We start from the raw sequence: 21,964 nt of genomic DNA on the forward strand, positions 1-21,964 counted from the left end.
TCTTAACACTCCACCAAATGTTTGGAATAACTGAGTTCCCATCATTCCCATAACAAGGAAGCTCAATGATGTAGTTGAAGGTCATGGATTTTATTGGGCGGTAGTGTATTCTTGCTAGTAGCTAGAATTCTATTATGTGTGTTATCTCCTTTAATCTTCATGATAATTCTATAAGGCAAGTGCTCTTATTATCTCCATTTGACAGATGAGGAACTGCGAAATTGAAGTAAGTGACAAGCCAGAGGGCACAAAGCCAGTACATGTGTGAAAGAAGACTTGCACTCATTTTCCTGACTCCAAGTCTAGCACTCTCTCTAGTGGGCCACCTAGCTGCCTCTCATAAGTTATATCTAGTTGGTTTTCCATCTCCAATTTTACAAGAAGGAAAACACTAGTTATTGTCAAGGGGAGGCCTGACTGAATCCAACAGAGAATTTTGCATTCCAGAAGTTTCCAGAAAAGACAAGGAAGACAAGCCTTATGTAGAACAGAGGTGGTCTGCCACAATTCAGAATTATAGGTCTTATCAAGGCTCATAAACTTCATGGTTTTTTGAATATTCCTGACCACCTCCTCAGCAGAGTACCTCACTATATCTTAGCCTAACAAATGGAGGAGGTATAATTACAGTATCTCAGAGCTGAGCGGTGTCCAAAGGGAGTAGCTTATGAAGTGGAAGAGAACTGAATTTGGAGTCAGAAGACCTGGATGCAAATCCTGGCATCCCACTTAATACGTGCATGACTGTCACAAATTATTTCACCCCCTAAGTCTAAGTTTCCTCAGCTATAAAACCACAGGGATTAGACAAAATGATCTCTAATGCCCCTGCCAGCCCTAAATCTTCATCTCTAATATATTCCAATCTGTGAATCCTATCTATCCTAAATGACAAATACTCATCCACAATTTGCTTGAAGAATTCTGGGGGTAAGTAGTCCAATACTTGCTGGAGCAGTCACTCCACTTTTGGATAGATCTAGCTGTTAGCAAGTTTTATTTGACATTAATATGAGACGCAAAATCTGCCTTTCTATACCTTCACTGTTGTTTCCTGGTTCTGCCCCCCTGATACAGGGCTGAACTGCCAAGCAGTCCAAAAGAAGGTTCTTTTGCCCATATAATCTTTCAAAGTACTATTGAGGTCCTTTAACTCTTAACTTTTCTTCTTTAGACTAACCATCCTTACTTTTATTGTTCTTCACATGGCATGATCTTAAAGCCTTTTACCATACTTGCTGCCCTCCTCTGAATGCCCTTTAGTTTACCAAAGTCTTTTTAAAAACTTTTTTATCAGATCTGAACACAATGTTCTGTGTTTTCTAGAATACAAAGACTATCACCTCCCCAGTCCAGCATCTTACTAATGAAGGCTTTCTGGATCACCTCAACTGCTAGTTTCTTCCCTTCTTTCCTTGTATTCATTTTGTTTTTATTATGTATTATATTTGTTCTCTATTGCCTTATATATGGACATGTTGTCTCTCCCAATAGAAATCAAGCTCTTTGAGAGTAGAGATCATTTCTTTTTTTCCATTCCTGTAATGTAGTAGGTGCTTATTAAACATTGATTGATCAGCTGGTTGATAAATAGGAAATGGTGACTTGAAAACATTAAGAGCAACCTGATGCTCTCCTACTATGCCCCTACTTGTCTTGATCTTAACTTTTGTATTGGCCATTTTGGTTCTGTTCTTTCTAGACACTCCTTAGAAGAAAAAATAAAGGCAAAACAAGAGAACTTTGTCTACCTTTTCTGTTATCTAATGCTCCTCAAACAGCTTCAACAAACAAAGTATGGATCTATTCTCTGTTGTTTGTGCTAATTTTGGCCTAACAATTTACACCAAGAAAACACAGGTGCTCCACCAGCCAGGACTGTACCATCCATATGTGGAACCATCGGTTACAGCAAATGGAAAATTTTTAATGCTGTGGTTAAGTTCACTTACCTTGGCAATATGCATTCCAGGGATGTACATATAAATGATGAAGTAGATACAAAAAATGCCATAGATTGCTCAGCATTTGGGAGGCTCTGAAAGAAAGTGTGGGAGAGAATATAATATACCTATTAGGCTGCCTAACAAACTGAAGGTCTACAGAGCCATTGTGCCGACCTCATTGTTGTATGCCTGTGAAACTCATACAGTCTACCAGCATCATGCCACAAAATGGAACACTTCTATTTGAATTATCTTTGGAAGATTCTGAAGATCACCTGGCAAGATAAGATACTGGACACTGAGGTCCACTCTCAAGCTGAACTGCCAAGCAATCAAAATTTACTTCAGACAATGCAACTCTGATATGCTGGTCACTTTATTTTAATGCCAAACGTACATTTGCCTAAGACACTCTTTTACGGAGCACTCACACAAGGCAAGTGTTCACATGGAGGTCAGAAATGTTACAAAGACACTCTCAAGGTCTCTCTGAAGAATTTTGGTACTGATTGTGAAACATGGGAGACCCTGGCACAGGACCACCAAGCGTGATGTGCCCTTATCAAAGAAGGCTCTATACTCCATGAGCAAAATGGAATTGAAAGCTCAAAAGAAATGTGAGAGTACAAATTTAGAGACATCTCTATCCTAAATGTTCATACAGACCATTTGTGTCTGACCTGTGGTTAAAATCTCCAGAGTTCATGTTGGTCTAATAGCCACAGCCAGCCACACTGTACATTGTGGGGGACCAATTTTTAATTGGGGAGTGTTAGCTAAGTGGCTCGCTGAAATATTGGGACAAGGAAGGAGACCAGCAGCCTCCCTCAAAACAGAACAGGATTTATTTTAACAAGAATGAACTTAAAAAAAAACCACCAAACAAAATCAATAGGATCAAGGGAAAGGAAATAAAATGGGGGAAAGGGAATTATACAACCTGAGAAAATACCACGCCCAGGAATCAGCTGAGAATACGCAGCAGAACACCCCTCACCTTCCAGCTTCCAGCTAGAATGCCCAATTCTCCTCCCCAATCCCAGAAAATCCCATACAGCCCCAGCCAATGGGATGGCCGCTCTGATAGTCACAAGACTGCCCTCACTAGGCTTCTAATCATTATAATATTGCCAGGCCCATGTAGGCATCGGTGAGTAGTGATTATTTGAGATGCCAGGCCATGCAATGCTACAACCAGTGGGTGTAGCACCATGTGGTTTGTGGAGCCCTAGGCCAGTGCATGCCAAGGCATAAAAACCTCAAATAACAATTAATCTTTAACAACATTAAACCCCCATACTATGATATTGTTTTGGTCTTCTTCAAGAAAGGAAGGACAACAGCCACCAATCAACATCTAGTGGTATATAACATAGTCTAATGTCATATCATCTTGTCTCTCCCTCCATTGATCTTCCCCCTGTGAGATTTAAAATTGGATATAAGAGCATTAAACTCCCCCTTTAACTTTTCCCTTCATATATCTCCCAGACCAGTAAGAAAAGAAGCCTCTGAGTTTTTAATCAGTGAGAGATTGGCCTTTATTGTTTAGACAACAAACAGGTGATACAATTAGGGAAATAGGAAAGTAGAAATACAAAAGAATAGTCTTAGATCTAAGCTTAGTCTATATTCTTTTATAAAAACTCACTGAATCCCAAAACTGCCTGCCAGCCGAGAACCAGAGCCCATCACCAAAGCACGCCATCACCACTAGTTGTGAACGAGACAGAGACCCAACTTTCATTCTACTACCCAGTTGGCGTCCCGGAAGTATCATGTGCTTGACCATTGCCTCTCCCGGGCAGCCACAGGCGCAACGGCTGTTCATCACGGTCTCCTCCCCAAAAGGGCGGTCCTTCAAAAGCCGCTTCAGTAGTATGCTGTTTTTTACCACACCGCACATAATAGCTAACACATATAATGCTTTTAGGATTGCAAAACACCTTATACACATTTTTTTCATTTTTCATTTCATGCAACATTCCTGTGAGGTGAAGTATCATTATTATCCCCATTTTACAGATGAGAAAACTGAGACTGAGTGGTTAAATGATTTACCCACTTAAATCCTCCAGCTAATAGGTATATACTGAGGTGGTATTCAAACTAATGTATTCCTGACCCCAAGCTGCCTCTCTTCCCAAAATGTTCTCCACTATGCTTCTCTCATTTACAGAGAATTCACACTAGCACAACATTTTCTCCACTCATGGGAGTAGTACTGGACAGACTAGAATACAGGAAACCTATTTAATTCCACTCTCATTTTATAAATAAGGCCCCAAAGTGACATATTAAGAGAGGTCAAGTAGGTCTCATCATCCATCAATAGTGTATTTTCATTCATTCATTAATCCATCCATCCATCCATTGACTAAGTATTTGTTGTCTACTATACATGATGCGATTTATTTAGCACTGAGAGATATACAAAAGTAACACACCACCAAGGAAGAAAAAAGGCATATAAAATGGAAGCCATGGGGCATATAAGACATACTTGATCCACTGAAGAATTTTGCACAGGACCAGTTCTGCCAGTAAACCATGTTAAATACTGTAACAATTGGAATGACGCCACCTGCTGGAGATTTACTGTAGAAGAGTTCCGCCCATGAAGCGAAGGTCTTTGAGGGCAAGACCAGGAGTCTTTTCTTTGGCGGCAGGAAGTGACATCTGCTTGTGGGAGGAAGAAGGAAGAGACGGGGGGGGGGGGGGGCTCTTTCTCGGACTCTTTCCTGAGGACTCCAGTGGAGAAGGGAGCTAGAAATGCGCTCTCCCTTTAATAGATAGGAATCTAGGCCTTTCTCTCTTTACCAAATTCTTATTCTCCTTAATAAATGCTTAAAAGTCTAACTCTTGCTAAAGCTTATAATTTATTGGTGACCACTCATTGGATATTTTAGACAGACTAGCTAGAATTTTAGCCCTTAACAATACAGAAACTAAACAAGGTTGTAAGAAGTAAAGCAAGGAGCACACTATAAAAGGGTATAAGCATTTCTCAAGCTTCTTGAAGTCAGGAACCTGGTCTTACCCCATTTCCCCTAGAACCTAGCACCTAAGTCCTAGTACAGTGCTCTACACTTAAATGTTTACTGAATTCATGACTAAATATAGGAAGTGGTTCCAACAACAAAAACTCTTTCCTGCAGTGGGAGGCCAGTCCTGGGGAGGAAAGTTAGTAAGTAGTACAGGCAGTCCCTGACTTGCCAACAGGTTTTGTTTGAAAAATCTTTAAGTCAGCAGTTTGGAACTTGGAAGGTATTTCCCCTTAGAAACTATGTTACACATCATGGTTAAATTCCCAGGCCAGACCACAAAAACCTACTTAACCCCTAAAGGTAGCTGAAGAAAGCCCTCTACAAAAATGAATAAGGAACTTAATCTCCACTTTTTTGTTGTTGTTCAGTTGTCCTCATGTTGTCTTCGTGTCCTCATTTGGGGTTTTCTTGGCAAAGATAATGATTTGCCCATTTCCCTTCTCCAGCACATTTACAGATGAGGAAACTGAGACAAACAGGGTTTAGTGACTTTCTCAGGGGTCACATAGCTACAAGTGTCTAAAATCACATTTGAGACCACACCCAGGGCTTTTTTCAGCTGTGCACCTAGCTGCTCCAATAACCACCATTACAATGTTTCTATAGGAAATTCATTCAGACTTGCAACTTGGGAGACCAGGAAACCCATTTTTCCTACTCTACAATCAGGGGTCAGGATTCCATACTCACCACTCTATTGACAATGAAAGGAATTGGGTAGAACTGGGGAAAGTATTTGAGTTTCAAAGGTAAGAAACTTTAGGGATAATGGATTTCCAACACTTAAAATCTAGGGTGGCTCCCCAGCTAATCCCCCTTTTTTTCCTCCTTTCTTGGGGCCCCCAAAATTAGCTTGAAATAACAGGGCCTTTCTATTTTTTTATTCAATAGCCATTCATAAGCACTATTGTGTGTCAGCCATTGTGCTAGGTTTTGAGTAATAAAATATAAAATGAGAGGTTCCTATCATCAACAAATTTATATTCTTCTGGGAATGTAAGTTTGGATAACGGGAATTAAATGCTCCTTCCTCTAACTTCTATCTACTTTTTTCTCCCCACTTAAATCCTATATAGAAAGTTGTGCATGGGCACTAATAAAGCTCTTATATGAAACAAAAAAAATCCCAAGATTCATTTTCTGAAGAAGAAGCAGACCAGTTATCCTGGGCATTGCATCATCCAGGCTGACCCCAGGATGTGGATGGAGAGTCTAAATATGGTGGAGATGAGTGCAGGGAAAGGTAACTGAGCTTGTGACAGAGGATAACCAATACGTGCACCCATGACTATAGCTGAGGATTTGCAGTGGGGGGAGGGAGAAGGAAGAGAAGGGAGGAACAGCCATGAGGTTCACTCTTGCTTCTCACCTCCTCCTTCACTACCCTCAAGTGACGTATAACCACAGGTCTTAGAGTAAAGGTGAGAAGTGCATTAGATTGAGGAGTCAGAAGTGGGCTAAAGGAGAAAGGGAGGGTAATTCTGACTGATAGCAGTTCAAGGACAAGGGACCTAGAATAGGCACCCAAGGGAACCTTTATAGAAGTCAGGCAGATGTAGCTTGATTTCTATCTGTAGGTACCTCTGAAGTGAAGCAGGATCCCAGCTCTGACCTTGTAATGATGCTTCAAGGAGTGGGTGACTCGAACCAGCTGTAGTCCTGATGGGGAGTTGCCTAGTTGCCGTTAAATGAAATATGGAGAGTAGCTAAATTATTAGAGGGAATGTGAATAAGTTCATTTTTAGGCCAAGTCAAGTTTTGCAAGATATTGTTTGTGTAACCCTTGTGCTGGGGTGCAGTGGCATAAAGGGCCTGAATTACTTTTGGGGTTTGGTGCATGTGTGTGTATCTGTGTGTTCACTTTATGTGGTTTTAAGCCTCCCACCCTGAAACCTGTGGGGATTTCTGTATTGAACAGTCCCAGAAGGCTGGGCACAACTCTGTATTTGCAAGTGCTCTTCTTACATTCCCACTGGATTTCATTTGGCACCATCAGAGTCTTTCCTCATAAGTCCTTTTGCATGCCTTGTCTACTGCTCCTTAGAATTGGACATTACCCAGAAGAAGAAGCAAGGCGGCGGCTGTGGGAGCTCTCCAGCTAAAGGGACTTCAGAGGAAGCCAGAGGGTGGGGTCAACTGCACATGGCTGAACATGCATGAGCCCCCTGAGCAACTGAGTGTGGCAAATTGAAATCACAAGATCCAGTCCTGCTGCTTGCTCTGATACTTTCTCTGTTGTAGCCTGAACCCCAACCTCTCCTCTTGCTAACCTCCTCTGGGGACCTTATTGTGATCCTCCTTTTGGACCTTGCTTCCACTTCCTGACACGACTCCTGACTCTGGCCCTTTCAGTTCCATGACCCATATTCCTGGTTTTCTTGATCTTGGCTTGTTTTCCCACCTCCTTTGCAGCTGTGAGCCATCTCTGCTCATTCCCCAAACCATGGAGGGTTTTCAGTAAGCAACATGAAGTCCTGACCACAGAGATGTGGCAAGGGGGACCATTGTTGTCCTCTTTGACCTGGCTCCATGCTAACATTTTGCCTTTTTGTCCACATTCAATACTTTATAGCCTCACTTGCATACGACAACCCAGAAGTAGGATTTCAATGATAGTCCTATCTGGTGACATATCCTTGTATGGGCCACTTTGTGACTGTTTTCAGGAGCCAGCAATCAGGATTTATGGTTTGTCAAAAGATATTCCTGTTTCAAAGACTTCTTAGAAGTATGCTTTATTTTTTTGAATCTGTCTCAGAATATATGAAACAGATTGCTATACAATTTATGAAAACTGAGCACATGGCTAGTTTATTATGCCTATCCACTTCCTGATCAGATATTTAGCAGACCTCACTGTAGCCTTGCTCATCCCTCACCTCAAACACCCAGAGCCTTTCTGTAACTTTGCAACATTTGGATTTTGTAGCCAAAATACAATATAGATCTTGGATATACAATTCATTCTTAATAGTCTTTGCTTGTCTTCCTTGAAAAAGTCATACCCATCAATGCCAATCATGAGTTATCACACTAAGAGTTTGTAATGCCAATTAACTCAAAATCTGCATCATGTCTGAAGATTTATGCTTACTCTGGTTACATATGTCTTAGCTTTCTAAAAGGCAAACACTGAGACTGCTGACACAAGGTGTGCTTTCAATGAGAAAAGAGTCACTTCAGGAAAATGACATTAACTCATCCTCTCCTGTGCTGATTATTATATCTGAAGAACAGTCCTTCCTTTAACTGATATTCTCTTCTTGTTTTCATTCCTCTTTACATGGATAAGTAATTTATACAATCCATTTGATTTTCACACTCCTTTGATAACTTAAAAACAGATGGGAAGGATGAGTCTGACACAGGCCTTTGAACTGTTACCTCTATGTCAGTCCTTGTAGGGGTGAGTGAAGAATGCTAACTAATATAGCTTCAGTTATATAACTAATTCTATTTGATAACTTTTTCTATGCAAGCAGGAAAAGGTAAATTATATTTATACACAGTATAATACAATTACTGTAATTATAGTAATGCTTGGAAAATAATTTCTAAAAGGATAGACTATAGATTTTCAGACCTTTTAAGTAAATGGTAAGTACAATAGCAGATCAATTAATCCTGATTATGTTTTTGGAGCTATGTGACCTTTAATTAGTTACTTATCTATTTCCCTCCAGCATTCTAACCTCTATTAATTAATTCTACCTACTTAATGCCAGTGTTAGAGACTGCTATCTTTCTCTAGTGTGGTTGCTTGAGAGGGGGATGGAGATAGGAGGCCACGCTATCAGACATCAGACAGCTGGTGAAGTCCGGGACCTAGTTTCATTACTAACTGCCTACTTTTGTGATCTGACCAGAAGAGTCCATTTTGCCTGGTTCAGTTCCAGAGACAGAAAGAGACTAGCAGAGTTCTCACCTCTCCTCAAAAGACACAGGCCAAGCCTCCTTGAAGCCAGAGCCTACAGGACATCAGGAGGTAAACAAACCAAGATGGATGAGAAGGAACAAAGTCCTGTGATCACTCTGAATGATGGGAATCCCCTAGTTCTGCAGCCGTGGCCTGGAACCTGTAAGAACTTACCTTGAGATCCCCAATATCAGAGCTGTCTTTACCCCTGGCTTAATTTCCTACATTTACTGCTTCCAAGGGAAGTAATGGGAATGACATACCCTTGGGCCATGCTGCCTGAGTGGTTACTACCACTGAGCACTGTGGCAGAAAGTAATGAAATCAGCTGAATTGGTCTGCTGCAAATTAAACTTTCAGACCTCTGTTGGGCCCTTTGATGTTGAATGAAATCCTTTTACTCGTCTTTTATTGATATTCTACCCACATCCTCTACAATGCTCTTCCAGACCCCTTTGCATTCTCCATCCATGTCTTTGTCACATGCCAATGGATGACTTTGTCTTCTTGCTTTACAGAGAAGATTGAGGTATTTGACATTATCTCTTTCCATTTCTCCTCCCCTCCCCGACCTCTGTTACTTAACTCAGGTTCTTTCCTTTAATTCTTTTCCTTCTATCCTATCTCAGAGGATAAGTTGGCCTTCTTTACCGAGCCAAACCCCCCTACGTGTGCCCTTAATTTCCCTTCTTTTCTTCTTGATTCCATCCCTCCTTGTCCATTTGTTACCATCCTTTTCTTTGCTCTAACAAACCTCTCCTTTCTCTTCATTTTAAATCCATCTTTTTCAGATATCCTTATCTCCAATAAGTGTACCTCTGAGTCCACTCTCTGATTTGTAACTCATAGATTGGGTTCCACCAAAAGAGCCTACACATCAAACTGAAGGCAACCTATTAGGTCCACACTCCAACAAAAAACATAGTTCACAAGTTGTAACCACTTATTCCCCATTAAGAATCTGTCAGTTGGGGCAGCTAGGTGGCGCAGTGGATAGAGCACCAGCCCTGGATTCAGGAGGACCCGAGTTCAAATTCCGACCCTCAGACACTTAACACTTACTAGCTGTGTGATCCTGGGCAAGTCACTTAACCTAATTGCCTAAACAAAAAAGAAAAGAATCTGTCAGTGAACACAATTAACTTAAAGCAAAGACTTTAACTCAATAGTATAAGAAAGGTAGAAATGATAGGACTTGACACCTGATTGAATATGGGGTGGGATTGATACCTAGGCAAGGATGATACCTAGGTTGCAAGCCTGGATGACTGGGAAGATGTGTGTAGTAATAGGGAAGTTGGGGAGAAAGGAGTTTGGGAGAAAAGATGAGTTCAGTTTGGATATGTTGAGTTTAAGATGGCTCTTGAATGTCCGTTTTGAAATATCCAATAAACAGGTTGGAGAAGTGAAAACTAGAGATCAAGAGAGAAGTTATAGCTGGACAAGTAGATCTAAAAAGCAATCAGTAAACATTTATTAAGTACCTACTTTTGGTCATGCACATGTAATAGAGATGAAAATTAAATCCATGGGAAACTGATGGGATCACAAAGCAAAATAGTAAAGAAGGAAAAAAGAGAAGTCCCAGGACAGAGCCTTGAGTTAGAAGTGAGACCCTGGATGAAGATCCAATGAAGGAAACCCAGTAGTGGTCAGTTAGAAAACCAGGAGGGAGTAATGTCACAAAAATGTAAACAGAACAGAATATCAAGGAGAAGAGAGTGGACTGACAGTGCCAAAGCCTGCAGAGGTCCTAAAAGGATGAGGATGAGAGAAGACTGCTAGAATTGGCAATTAAGAGATCATTTGTAGGGGCAGCTAGGTGGCACAGTGGATAGAGCACCGGCCCTGGAGTCAGGAGGACCTGAGTTCAAATCTGGCCTCAGACACATGACACTTACTAGCTGTGTGACCCTGGGCAAAAGTCACTTAACTCCAGTTGCTTCACCGAGAGAGAGAGAGAGAGAGAGAGAGAGAGAGAGAGAGAGAGAGAGAGAGAGAGAGAGAGAGAGATCGAGATCATTTGTAACTTTAGAAGGAGTAGTTTCTGTTGAATGATGTGGTAGGAAACCAGACTACAAAGAGTTAAAAAAGAATCTTAAAGGAAATTAAGTCAAGGCACCCATTATAAATAGCCTTCTCAAAGATCTTACCCACAAAAGGGAGGAGATATATGGATGAGAGCTAGAGGGAATGGATGGATCAAGGAAGTTTTTTGAGGATGTGGAAGATATTAGGATATCTGTAGACAGTAGGGAAGCAATCAGTAGGTAGCACACAAATAAACACAGCATCAGTGGGGAAAAGGGGCATGCTCACAGAGTACACTATACTCGAGAAGAGAAACTTAGGACAGCTAGTGGAATAGTTGAATAGAGTACCAGGACTAGAGGCCAGGAAGACCTGAATTCAAATCCATCTTCTGACCTGCATTACTTATGTGGCTGTGAGTCAAGTCTTTTCATTTCTGTCTGCCATCAGTTTTACCTCATCTGTAAAATGAGGATAATAATAGCCCCTATAAAAATGTTAGCTATTACTGATTTTTATTAGTGGATACATCTAGCAAGTCACACACCTCTGACACTGCAGTGTCCTAGCATCCTTTCTCTCTTTTTTTTTTTTTTTGGCCTTTTCCCTTTTATTTCTATTCCTCCTAGACATAATATCTTTGATGAGTTAGTGCCTCAATCAAAATCTGGGCCTGGTTTTCTACTATGTTCCACAGCAATGTTTTCAATGTTAATGGGAGGGAGGTTGAGGAGAAGACAGAGAAATCCCTTTCTGCCCCAACCCCACTCTCACTGGACTCTGGAAAAGGTGAAAGGGAAAAGAATAAAGAGCACTTCTCTCTGAAGAAACTAAGTTCTTTCCCCATAGCTCTCTCTGTTCATCATTGCCAGAGATGACCCCCATCGATTGAAAGGGCATCTGCTGTCTCAACTGTCTCTCCTCAGAACTATTTCTTGCTTTTATTAAAGCCACCATGGTATGCTAATACTTCAACAAGTCATTGACTAGCCATTCTAATCATCCTACCATACACTTCACCAAAGCATTTCTTCATTCTTCATTTATTCTATTTCTTGGGTTCATCAAAAAGGCAAGGTAAAAATGGACCACTACCAGTTTTATACTCTTTAAAGTATGAGGATAGCTCACTCAAGTGTTGAGCTGTGAATGTAGCCCCTCAAAGCCTAAAAAAAAGGCAAAACTTGAATATCTCATTGTCTTTGTTACCTTGGGGACTCGATCAGGAGGGCCTCCTAATCAAATATATATGTATATGTATATTTCTTTCTCTGACTTTCTTATCCCCTTGAATTATTGTCTGAATTCTCTCCTCCCCTTCATGACCAAACTTCTTGAAAGGGTAGTTGACATTTGCTAAATTCACAGATGTAGGACTTCATACTCTATTTTCAGCTTTCTTTTCCCAATACTTTCTCCTTTGACCATCTCATCTACTGCCTACCAAAATAAAGGCAACACTTTCACCTAATTTTCTTCAATCTGACTCCAACCTATCTTTTCAGCATTCACATATGCTACCACCATAATAGACTTGGCTTTGCCATTCATGAATTCATCCATTTGCTCACATAGTTTCCCATGTCAGGAATGCACTCTCTTCCTCTCCCCAACCATCTCCATCTGTCAAAATATTACTCATCCTTCAAGGCTCAACTCCAATGTGACTTCCTCCATGAAGGCTCAAGTCCAATGTGACTTCCTCCATGAAGCTATCATTTATTCCCCCAGATCAAAGTTATCTCTCTTTACTTTCATTTTTTTGCTTTTTTCCTGTTTACTTCATGTTATATTTTGTGTTAAACTTATTGGCATACATATATTAGCCCTCCTGCTAAATATTAAGGTCCTATAGATGCATGTGTTGCTTCTTCCAACAGAATATCAATTCCTTCAATACAAGGATTTAATTTTTTTTTGTATCCCAACTGCCTCACACAATTCTCAGCACACAGTACAGTAAATATTTGTTAACAGAGAAGGAGAGTGGTGTATTTGAAGAAGTTCTGGCATCAGAGTACCTGGGATCAAATCCTACAACTGACACTCCTTGTTGATGTTGGGGAAATCACTTAGAATTCTAAATCTATGATCCTGTGCTCTGTGATTGATCAATTTCACATCAAGTGATCTTAGATTCAGAACTTGAATGGGCCATAAAGGCCATCTAGTCCCTCATTTTTCATATAAAGAAACTAAAGCCTAAGGAATCGAAGGGACTTGTTCACGTAGTAAATGAGAGGTGAAATCTGAACTCAAATCTTTGCAACCAGGGCAGCTAGGTGGCACAGTGGATAGAGCACTAGCCCTGGATTCAGGAGGACCCGAGTTCAAATCTGGCCTCAGACACTTGACATTTACTAATTATGTGACCTTGAGCAAGTCACTTAACCCTCATTGCCCAACCCCTCCAAAATAAATAACAAAAATAAAACAAAAAAAAAAATCTTTGCAACCCTTACCACTTGATATTGTGTCTTGCCCATAGCAAGTTTGTGAAAATATTTGTTACATTGAATTATTGCTTGGTCTGCTCGTGAAAAATAAAGAAAATAATGTTGTCCTATTTCACAGAGATACTTGGTGACTTTTCTATCCTGCATAAATTCTCTAGAGGATTAATCAATTCCCTGAAGAACTAAACACTTATCTGCTGAATTCATTTATCCAATTATAGAATTCAAAGAAGAATAATGAAAACTTGCCCATATGTGATGATTTTGCTCTGGTGGTTTATCCCCACTGCCCCATCAAAATTAGGTAATAATCAATTGCCTATAAATGTTAACTTCTTGCTTTTCTCTTTCTTTACCCTCATCTAAATCACAGTAGAGAGGTCAAGACAAAAAAAAAAAATCAGAAGCCTCTCTTGGAAGCTGTATCTCAAAAGTCTCAGTGACAACCCTATCCTGTCCCCATCAACTGCAAAACTTTGGGCTCTAATGGCCTATAGTTGCCATTGGAATAGTTCCTCATTCTATTTGTAGTATTGTGACTAAACCCTAATATCACTAAAGAATTCAAATGTTGAAATGCCCTGTGTTGGTAAAATGCCAACTGTATATCTTGTGAGTTGATGATTGAACTAATTGATACCTGGTCGCATGCCAGCTGATTAATGAGGTTCTGAGGGGAGAAAATAGGTTCCTTTAGTGTAGGGCTTGGAGGGAAGGATTCTTCAAGCACTACTGATTGAACTAAAAAAATAGTTTTCACTGAAAACAAGGGACAAGCTCTCTCTGATTCCTCCTAGCCACATGCAGTGTATCCCCCAAAAAGAAATGATAATACATAATAAGATAAACTACTACATGAGTTGAAGCATTTGTTGTTACGGTTGTCATAGCTTGGCATGGCATTAGCATTATTATCTTCACCTCAAGAAGGAAATTGCAATTGACTATCTCTCACCTAGTAGGGGACTAGAAATGCTGAGTCAGAGGCTGCCAGTGGGGAATGTGACCTTTGATGTAGAATGTGACCTTTGATGTAGAATGTGACTTTTGATGTAGAATGTGACCTTTAATGTATATATACCTTTAGTCAAGGAGAATGTTAGTGGGAAGAATGGGGGTGTCTTGTATTACATTTTTCCCTCTCTCATTTCTGGGACAAAAGCCTGAAGAGCTTTGGTTCATATAAATTGGAAGCATGCCAGTCCTAGCATAGTCTTTGACCTTTTGAGTAGTTTCTGGGCCTAGCATTCATTCATTTAGGGCTTGTGCCCATCTTCTCTATAGGCATGGCTATAAGAAGAGATTTTTGTATTAGAGGTAAATTCCCCATCCAAACAAATTATGTTGGCACATTAGCATATTCATTTTAAGATCAAATAGTCAAAATGTATTTTAATCAATTGTTCAATAAACTTTTTTTTAATCTGCCTGTGATTTATCGGAGTGCAGTATTAATGCTGATGATTACAGAATTTAAACCATTAGAGCAGTTCTCATTAACAATTGAGTCATTTTGAATAATGATATAAGATTGCCTCTCCCTATGTCTACTTTTGAGGTCCTACAACTACTTCTTTTGAGCTGTAGATAAAATTTAAGTTGTTAATTATGACCACTCAGTTACTGTGGTGGCCACTTTGAATGAACAACCTGGAATTTTGACCAAAGGTCAGTTTCACTGGAAATCCCCCTCCCCTAACTCCAGCTGGCCTGTGCATTTAGGTGGCTTTTATCTGGGGGTTTCCCCTTCAAAGCACCTCTACAGTGGTGAAAATATATAAACCCATTTTAGCATAGTACAACCATGCAGAATATTAGAATGCAGTCACACAAAATAATATTATATTTAGGACTTGTATTTTCCTGTTTTTCTTTTTCTTTTCTTTTTTTTTTTTTGGTGAGGCAGTGGGGGTTAACTGACTTGCCCAAGGTCACACAGCTAGTTAAGTGTCAAATGTCTGAGGCTGGATTTGAACTCAGGTCCTCCTGAATCCAGAGTCAGAGCTCTATCCATTGTGCCACCTAACTGCCCCTCCTATTTTTCTTTATTTCCCTTCCTCATTTCTCAAAGTAGATGACATTTTTAGAAGTCCACACGTTGTTGTAGTCCCAATTCAATATAGTCTTTGTCCAAGAGGCTGTCGCTGTTATAGCGGCAACATCCCCTTCTCCTGCTTCATACTCCTCTCCCCCTACACAGCCCCTTTTCTGTAACTCCTCATATCTGGACTCCTGGAACCTTCCAGACTAAACACTTCAAGCTGACACTTCCTTGCCTAAGGTCAGAGATAGAAACTAACCAGGCACACCTGGACCCTGCCATTCTTCAGTTTACCTGAGCTAATCCCTCACCTGAACTAAGGTATAGAGTGATAATCCAGGAGTCCCATCCATCAACCTGGCAAGAGCTTGGTGTAATGATGTGCCAAGTCCAAGGAGCAGCCTTTCACAAGACAATCATTGATTGTCTCCTGCCTTTGGTCTGATTGTTTTTTTTCCATAAGTGGGCCTAATTAAAAAAGTTCCTAATTGCCTCCTGACAGGCATTTCTGTATTTACAGAATAATAGCCAAGTTGAAACCTAAGTGTTTTGTCAAACACAGTGATACCATTCTTGTTTCCAGCAAGTTGTTTCTTTGTTTAAAAGCTGGCTGAAGGGAAAAAGCAATTAGAGGGGAACTGGATCAGAATTTAAATACAGCAGGTCATTCAATATACCTGAGTTTTTGGTGGGAGTATTTGATTACTCCTCTTGGATTTTATCTCAGACCCAGTATATTACACTTCCGGGCTTATTTGGAAATGGTTTTTCCTGGAATGATGGAAAGACCATTATGGAGACAGAAACAAAACAAACTAAAACCAGGAAAACAAAATAAACAAGAAAAAAAAACAACCCCAAACCCTGTTGGAGGTGAATCAACTCTATCTAAAGTATTCAAATTGGATGAGTTTTCCAAATGTGTCTGCCCACCTTGATTGGTAAAAGAAGACTAAAATTATACATAGAGTCTGCAAATTAAAAACAATCACTGACCCAGATCCTCTTTTTATTTGCATGAGATGTTTCCACAGTACTCTGGGGAAGCCCACAGTTTTGAAGTAGGCTTTTTATCCTCAGTAGGCTTCTGCTGAGTCCTGGAACCTTACTTCATTTCCTGCATGCTACATTGCTTAAGGACTAGGTAAGTCATGACCTTTATACACGGAGTCAGTGTAGTAAAATGATGCTCAGGTAGATAAGTATAATTTGGCTCCATTAGAATACATATGAACATAAAACAAGTAAAAACTTGGGACTTAATCATATCCAAAGAAGGTACAGTATTTAGCAGCTAAGGTTTGAAGAATTTCTAAAATTGGCAAAATGCAATGTAGATTGAGGCTATTATTATCCTCATCTGACAGATGCGTAAAAAGAAGGCTTATGGAGATATTAAAAGACTTGTCCAGGGTCACACAGCTTATATGTGTCTGAGGCTGAATTTGAACTCAGGTGTTCCTAATTATAAATCCAACACTCTATCTATTGTACCACCTAACTGTATCAGATAAATTAAGCTTTGTCCCTTAAGTTGGGCCAGAGAACCTAGAATCTAGAGATAAAATTTTGGAGAATAGTGATCGGGTGAAATGAGGTTGGTGGATCTCATATTTGCTTTCTACTTTCATGTCTAACAAATAGGAAGTTTGCCATAGAAGTTAGCCACAACAGTTAGGTGAGAGAGCAGGCAAAAAAGAAGACAAAGAATTATGGAACTTGTTTTCAGCATGATATGGAGGACCAGGAATATTAAATTGTTGTCTGTGGGGGCAGCTAGGTGGCACAGTGGATAAAGCACCGGCCCTGGATTCAGGAAGACCTGTGTTCAAATCCGGCCTTAGACACTTGAGACTTACTAGCTGTGTGACCCTGGGCAAGTCACTTAACCCTCATTGCCCCACCAAAAAAACAAAACAAAACAAAACAAAACAAAAAGTTAAAAAAAAATGTTGTCTGTGTAGAGTACTAAGTTAGCATTTCTGTCCATACCATATAATACCTCTTGAGGTACAAAGCCAAAGTTGGTTCTTGTCTTAGTGAAGAAAGTGAAAGTACTGGCAGAACAGATGACTGTTTAGAAATCAAAGAAAAGAATGGAAGAAGTGCTTCAAGAAGGATATAAAAGAAGAAAAGGCTGTAACTGGGAAGAGAGAAATTCTCAAGTATGTCTGGAGGGTCTAGGTGGCAGAATATGAGAAAGAACAGAAGAAGGCCACTGACTATGTAGAGCAATATGCTGGGGCTAAAGTGCTGCCTGTGGAGAGGAAAGCTGAACCATCTCTTAGAGGGTATAGCCTCTTGTGCTTCAAGGAATTATTATGGAGGCCTGTATTAGGTGGGAGGTCATCCAAGATTGGTCAAAGGGAGAAATGAGTAGTAATGGTTGGTGACTCCCATATGGATATGACAAGGCAGTTATTTGTCAACCTGAAATAAACAACAGAGAGCTAAGTTATATTCCATGGGGATGCATCTGACTAGAGACATACTTGGGAATTGTCAAACATGATGTGCGCTACCCATATCTAATGATTGATATGGGGACAAATTATGCCAACTAGAAAGAACCTAGAACGCATTACTAAGGAATCTAAAACCCTTTAAAAAAATCCTGAAGAATTTGGAGACACCAGGAGTATTTTCATCATTAATGCTTATAGGAGAGGATGGATTCTGAAGAAAAAGGCAGATTTGAGTTGTTAGCAGCTGGCTAAGTCAAGTCAACAAGCATTTATTTTAAGCACTTATAATGTGGTAAATACTAGGAATACAACAAATGTATGCAAGGGAAAAAAGGTAATTTCTCCTTCCAAGGGGAAAGGAATAGGAGAATGGGATGTGGATTCTTGACCAATTTTTGGTACCACCAATTTGATTTTTTTTTTTTGGTGGGGCAATGAGGGTTAAGTGACATGCCCAGGGTCACACAGCTAGTAAGTGTCACGTGTCTGAGGCCGGATTTGAACTCAGGTCCTCCTGAATCCGGGGTCTGTGCTTCATCTACTGTACCACCTAGCTGCCCTACTTGACCAATTTTTAAAAATGAGAATAATAGGATCTTGGCAAAAGATGGAGAGGAGGACCTTATAAGGTTACATAAATATATATATATATATATATATATATGTGTGTGTGTGTGTGTGTGGTTATAGATAAATATACACACTTACATATGTACATATATCTATCTATCAGGAATGTTTTTACATATACATATATATATCAAGGATTGGTTTATATATGTATATATCTGTGTATATATGTGAATACATATATACACACATGTGTATACATACCTACACATACACTCATGTGTGTATGTGTATTTGCCTAAAGTCTTGTGAATTTGAACAAGAGAGTTTTAAACTAAAAATGGAAAGGAGGAAGGAAGAAAAAGCTCACATAACTCCCAAGCCTGGTTTTCCAGAGAGTAACAGCTAAAATGTAGGTAGAATAGTAGGAAAGAGGACCACTAAGTCACAAGTGATAATAGCCAAAAACTAGCATTAAAACTTCTATTTTGATATGACTTTAGATGTCTATACAAATGCACAAAAATATGAACCAATAAGCTATTTACTAGAGATCCTAGGACAAAGAGGAAATTTTGGCCTCATAAGTGATACTAGGGCAGCTAGGTGGTGCAATGGATAGAGTAAATGGTCTTTAACTCAGGAAGACTCATCTTCCTGAATTCAAATCTGGTCTCAGATTTGTGTGACCCTGGGAAAGTCACTTAACCCTACTTGTCTGTTTCTCATCTGTAAAATGTGCTGGAGAAGGAAATGGCAAATCATTCTAGTAACTTTGACAAGAAAGCTCCAAATGGAATCACCTAGTCAGACACAATTGAACAACAACAATATCTCTGAATTTTAAGTATATAATAAATTCAATACATCACTTTCAAAGCTGTGCCAGCTCATCCGTTTTCTCTTGAACCACCTTCTGTTTCTGTGCATTTTAAAGATATATTTCAGTGATGATATTTTCTTCTTTTCTTTTTAGATAATACTATTGCTAACCCTCGAATCCCTTCTCCTTCTTGCCCCCATTAGTTTAAATTTTTAAAAAAGAAAAAAAAAAAGGAAAAACAAGCCAAGGAATCCATAAAATGACCTTACCTGAAAAAAAGATTTCTCATTCTTTACTTTGGTCCTCAGGAATTGTCAGCCATTCAACTCTTGAAATTTCTTAAGCTTTTCAAAGTTATTTGTCTTTGTAGTTTGTTATTATCATGTAGATAGTTCTCTTCATTCTGAATTGATACATACAAGTATTCTCAATTTTCTCTGAAACCATTGTTTTCATCATTTTAATACAACACAATCAAACTCCACCTCTTTATATATGCCATATATTAATATATAATATACAATAATATAATAATAAATATTAAATAAAATAATATAAATATAACTATACCATAATTGTTTAGGTATCCCCCAATTGATAGGCTTAGTAATGGTACTGCTAGATCAAATGACATACACAATTAAGTGACTTTTGGAAATATAGTTCTAAATTGCCTTCTATAAAGTGTGAACCCCATACATAGCCTCAACAATAGTGCATTGGTGTACTATTATTATTATTATTATTGGTACTATATAGCTTCTATATAGTACTATATAGCTTCTCATAACCCTTTCTAAACTGTACTTTTTTGCGTATGATCTTTGTCAATCTGGCATGAGGTAGAAACTTAAAGGTGTTTTAAGTTTCATTTCTCTTATTATTAGTGATTTAGAGCATTTTTTTTTACATGGCTATTGACAAATTAAATTTCTTTCTTTGAGAACCACCCGTTTGTAGTCTTTGAGCATTTATTTATTGGGGAATGACTCTTGTTTATATGTATTCATATCAATTCCTTATGTAATTTGGGCACTAGACATTTACCAAAGAAATTTGTTGCAAAGATCTTCCCTTCCAGTTAATTATTTCTCTTCCAATTTTAACTGAATTTATTTTATTTGTACAAAACCTTTTCAATTTAATGGAATCAACATTTTCAAAACAATACTTTCCTTTTTTCCCTTATATCACTTATTCAGTCATTACTTCTTACCCAATCTACAAATGTAAAAGATATTTCCTTCCCTTCTCTAATTTGTTTTTCTGTTTAACATCTTAAATCTAAGCTAATTTCCATTTGGAGTTTATCTTGGTATATCATGTAAGATATTGGGCTAAATCTCATTTTCAGTAGACAATTGTCCAATTATTCCAGTGGTTGTTGTTTGAATAGTGAACTCTTACCCAAGAGTTAAAGTTTTTAGCTTTATCAAACACTGTTACCATATTAATTTACTTCTGCTGTGTACCTAATCTCTACAACTGATTAACTTTTGTATTTTTTTTAACAGTAACGTAGTTTTTAATGAATAGTGCTTCATAATGATTACTGCTTATTTTGAGATCTGCCACTTCTAAGCCCCCTTCCTTCCTATTATTTTTGTTGAAATTATAAACCTTTTGTTCCTTGAATAATTTTGTTATTATTTTCCCCTAGTTCTATAAATTCATTTTTTTGGTATCTTTGTTGGTATAACACTGAATACATAGTAATTTAGATAATTTTCTTTTTATTTATACTGACACAGCCTACCTATGAGCAATGAATAATTCGCCAATTATTTAGATTTGTCCTTAGTTGTACAAAAACTCTTTTTAGTTTTATTTCTATGGTTTCAATATGTGTTGTGATAGGTAGGCTCCCAAATATTTTATATATTCTGTAGTTATTTTTTAAAGGAATCTCTCTTTCTATCTCTTCAGTTTTGCTGGTAGTATATAAAAATGTGATTTCTATGTAGGTTTACCTTAAATCCTTTTACTTTGCTGAAGTTATGAACTGATTCAATTACTTTAGTTGAATATCTAAAGTTCTCTAAATAGATAATCATATCTTCTGCAAAAAGTAATAATTTGGTTTGCCCTTTATATTTCCCATCAATTTCTTTGTCTTGTCTTATTGATATAACTAGCATTTTAAGCATTATATCAAATAATATATTGTTGTAGTCTTTATGTTAACACTTCATATAATATTTTTGTATTGCTGTTCATTAGGGATAGTAGTCTATACTTTCTTTCTTTGCTTTGAAACTTCCTGGTTTTTCCTTTTTTGAATATCATATTCCAATCTCTCCTTTTCTTAAATATGGAAGCTGCCAAGTCTTGTGAAATCCTGACTATGGTTTCCAATGTTTTTTCTTTAATCAGGAAGCTCTAGATTTTGACTATACTACTTCCAAGAGTTTTCATTTTAAGGTTTCTTTCAGGAGATGACTGATGCATTTTTTTTTCTATTTTCATTTTTCCCTATTTCTAATAGATCTGAGCAATTTATATTTGTAATTTCCTGGAATATGATATTCAGGCCTTTTTATTTATTTATGTATTTATTTTTTGGTCAACTAGTCTAGAGATGTTTCTTTCTTTGTTCTGTTCTCTGTATCAGTTGTGTTTGCTTGTTTTTTATAGAAGGCACTTTACCTTTTGTTCTATTCTTTTCAGTC

This window comes from Dromiciops gliroides, chromosome 3, assembly GCF_019393635.1.
Source record: "Dromiciops gliroides isolate mDroGli1 chromosome 3, mDroGli1.pri, whole genome shotgun sequence".
Classification (NCBI taxonomy): Eukaryota; Metazoa; Chordata; class Mammalia; order Microbiotheria; family Microbiotheriidae; genus Dromiciops; species Dromiciops gliroides.